This window comes from Triplophysa dalaica, chromosome 14, assembly GCF_015846415.1.
Source record: "Triplophysa dalaica isolate WHDGS20190420 chromosome 14, ASM1584641v1, whole genome shotgun sequence".
NCBI lineage: Eukaryota > Metazoa > Chordata > Actinopteri > Cypriniformes > Nemacheilidae > Triplophysa > Triplophysa dalaica.
In genome coordinates, this window is record NC_079555.1 from 5,323,382 (window position 1) to 5,327,451 (window position 4,070).

At 36.7% G+C, this 4,070-nt stretch overlaps 1 long non-coding RNA gene across 1 annotated transcript; it reads left to right on the forward strand.

Moving 5' to 3' along the window:
* The first annotated feature begins 88 nt into the window (after positions 1 to 88).
* Positions 89 to 3,135, forward strand: LOC130436035 (uncharacterized). The gene is made up of 3 exons (XR_008908902.1): positions 89 to 2,130; positions 2,333 to 2,421; positions 2,520 to 3,135. It is a non-coding gene; the product is annotated as an uncharacterized LOC130436035 (long non-coding RNA).
* The last annotated feature ends 935 nt before the right edge of the window (positions 3,136 to 4,070 follow it).

Below are 4,070 nucleotides of genomic sequence, written 5' to 3' on the forward strand. Positions count from 1 at the left end.
AAGCTGCTTGAAAGGTCTGGAGAATAACCACCAGATGACAATTTATCAATTCTCTGTTTGCTCTAAGCACTGAAACGCGGAGGTAAGCATAGCTAAGAATATTCAACAGTGTAAAGTCTTTGTAGAATTTACAAATAAGCTGTTTGTGCTGCTTTAAATATGTAGATTATATCATTATCATTTTATCAAATGTTTTTTTCATAAGGTTAATCTAAATGAACGTTAACTTAATGTCAAGTTGCCAAGACTACATTTATTAATTTCCAGATCATATTAAATATCTTTAAAAATATATATTGTGTTCTATCAAATGAAGGGCTTTTATGTAAATGTTTCTCTTACGTGGTTTTTGCATTATATGCACATTTCGTGAGAGGAATGTTGTTTTAAACTATTCCATCAAATTACTATCACATGAGCAACCTGCCTTTCAAAAGATCATTTTAAGTAAAGGAACAAACTCATTCAGAACAACTTTTTGAATAAATGTGTACATATTAAACTGCCAAATGGTTTAAACCATGGATATGCATTTTTATTTGTCAAATTAATCCTTATTATAAATCTAAGAAGCCATTTACATTGTGGGTTGTTTCATTAAAGTATTTGCTAAATTCCATCTGTCCAACAGCATATGATGTAACAGCAAAAAAAGCATTTTCCGTGTTGTGTGTGTGGCACATGCAGAGATGATGGACAACAGTAAGCAGGATGAACTTACAGAAGATGAAATGATTTTTGGGCATCTGGAAATGGGCCCCGTCATGACGGTGTATCAGGCTGTAAGACTCATATAAAAAATATAAGTAGGCCTAGTGTTTATGATTAAACCAGATTTGGAGGGATGATGATAATGATCTATTGTCTTAACAAAAAGTTAAAAAAAAAACTTGCATTGTTGGTGTACATTGCTGAGATCAAAGAGGTTCGCCAATGGGAGACATTCAAGGACTTCCAGTTTAGCAAGAACAGGTGTGTCAATTTTGACGCACCTTTGGCCAAGCAGAAAGTGAAACAGACTTTACACAGAAAAGCAAAACTGGTTTTACTGGTATGTATACATTTACTATTTATGGCGGATGTCTATATTCAAGAAACACCCCTGTTGCCAAAATTATATTTCAAATCGTATCATTATCAATTGTTAAAGGTTTGTTTTGATCAAAGTTTATGTATAGCACCTTAAAGGTCCACTATGAAGTTTTGCTGCCTCTATGGGTAAAGTAGCGAATTGCAACCAACGGCTTACTCCATCCCTCCCTGATGAACGGCAGGACTAAGATGTTGTCATACTTTCGCTTGTTTGCAGAAGGAGATAACATATGTTCGAAATGCGCTCTGAGCAGTTGTGTGTTGGCAGCAACAACATGCATGCAAGTGTATGTAGATAGAAATAGCACATTCAAGTCAAGTCAAGGAGAGGGGGGTGATTATCTGATAAAAGATCCCTCGAGATGAAGGCTTTCTTATCAAACAAGGAAATCAGCCTGGCACCTTTGCCCTGTACATCAGGTTCTTTAATAATGCATTCCCACTGTGTAAATTCTTTGTTTTACTGTTTTCCTCAATTTGAATAATTGTTTGTGTTTGGAACGATTTACACGAATGGCAACAAGTATGTGTTGCGACATTATGATTTTTTTAAGCTCCAGGATATAGTCAGCACTTTCTGCATAAAGCCTTTCAAAATTCAACATCAAACATTGCCTCCCAACACCAGAATTCATAGCACGGTTTTGCATGGTAAGAGAATTCTGTATGGTGATAGAGGGCAATGGAGAGTGTGGGTAAAATAATGAAAAAGATACCCATTGATTTATTTTCCTTTCTCCAGGAAGATCTCTAAACATGAGGAGGAGATAAAGAGGGGAAAATGTATTCTGGCATTTATTGCATTAGATATCAAAATAGTCTTCTCAGTGGGCACCAAGTGGTCCAGTGGACTGTACGTTGACATGTTTTGCAGCAGCACATCCGTCAACCTGAGTTTGAATCCCAGCTTGTGGTCCTTTCCCTGCTTCCGATTGGAGGAGCCAGACCTTACCTTCCTGCGCTTTTTATGGAAGATATGTTTTCTGATGTCACGTTTTATCGCACAATGACTTTTCCTGTCAGAGGTATTTCGCTCAGGTAAGTACTATTACTTAAAATGAAGTGTTATTTTAGTACAACCTTGAATTTGTCATTTTTGTTACAGCACTACTCTAAAGACAATAGCGACACTGTTTAATGTAATATAAAATCATTAAAATGTTATATTAACAAGTGTCAGAAAAACATGACGGCTTCCTCCAAAGTTTAGAAAGATCTGTTCAATTTCTGTTTTTATTAGGCTATCGGTCTATTCCGCTGAAGAACAGGTTTTGTGAAAACCTGGAGCTTGGCTCACTTCTGGTGGAGGTTGATGTTAAACAGGGGAAGGTACGAAACAAACACACACTGACGAATACCGATTTTCTATTCAGTTTAGCAATAAAAAGAAATGTACTGTATTATGGATCCATTTCTTTTCTTTTAAGGATTGTGGTCATCAAGAATTGACAACAGCAGTATTGTCCTGCCAATGCACATGTGGTGTAAAGAAGCATGTGCGTCTGTCAATTCCATGCAAATGTCAACCTTACGATGAATAAAGTTTTCCCCAAAAACAAGTTTTTTCACAAAAGGTTTCCGCCATACTGATATGTCGTAAGATGTCAATATTTATTATAGTAACTAGCCTACTTAGATGAAGAGGCATACTTTCTGAATTGTTCTGGTTTGCACATTTGAACACCTACAAAAAATTCCCTCAAAAATGTGTGCCCTTCTTAACAGCCAAAACGAATTCATTTTAAGATAACTATTAAAATAGTAGGGATATTTTTATGATGTCTGGACTCCATCATCAGGGGTTTAGTAAAATAGAAACCGAAGGTGTACTATATTGGTAATAAATACATTCTTAAATGTCACGCCCATAACGTTGGAATTTTTTTATTTGTGACCGTTCTTGCCGCCGGCCTCTGGATCATGGCAGAAATGCTAACTTTGGTATATACTGGTAAAGCATTTTGTTGTATTTTTTCTCAAGAACTGAGGACATAACAGTGATATTTAGATTTTTGTTATTCTCATAACAGAAAAAATGTAATAGTATATAGTAAGGTAAGTTACTTTTTTCATATTTCGCTTACTTGTCAAAAGAGGGTGAACAAAAATGCTTTAACAGCAAACGTCTGAATGAATGAACGTCTAGATTAACCTATCAATAAAAAAGCTTTAAAAGCTTTATATTTGAAACATATTCACAGACAGTTTATTTTGATTGAAACTGGTTCACATATTAGGCTTTTTTTCCTGTCGAAGGTGTGTGTTACAAAAGCCACAGAGCAGCAGCGTCAACCCAGCTGTAGATAGAAGCAGAAAAACACAGAAGAAATAAGGGCAGCAGTTCTATGTGCAAAAATTCCAGGAGTCATGGGAAGTGTAGTTCACTTTTGTATGTACACCGCTGTGCCACGGGGCCCACAGGGAGCCCATCCAACATCACATTAAGACTCAGTCTCAATTTAACAATGCAAACGAAATAAAAAGAAAGAAAACGGAGACCTTATATGTTGGTAAAGACACATTGGAAACATACAGCACAGAGCTCTACAAGTTATAATGAACAAAACAGTGGTGTGGAGGAAACAGTTTGCCAAGTTACTTACGTAAAAGGTCCATTCACACTTGTTAGACAAGCCACTCTGATTTCTGAACAAGAGAAATGGCCTTTTCATTTTAAGGTATGGAAGGGAGGAACCCAGCCCCCAAGTTCCTTCCGCCCACAAACAATGCTGTTAGTACACTCCCACGTCACCTTTGTGAAGTGAATAACCCATGGGTTCACCGTTCCATGCGCACAGACATACTAAGTCTGTCCATCTCTCAATTTTGGAAACACGTTGATAAAATGCTAAGTAGCCGCGGGGCATGTAAAGGTCTGGTCTTAAAACTAGTGATTTTACCCTTGATATTTAAATCGTCATAACATTACAAAAATGCAACATGCAGGGATTAAACAGACAAAGGACAAGCAACCAAAA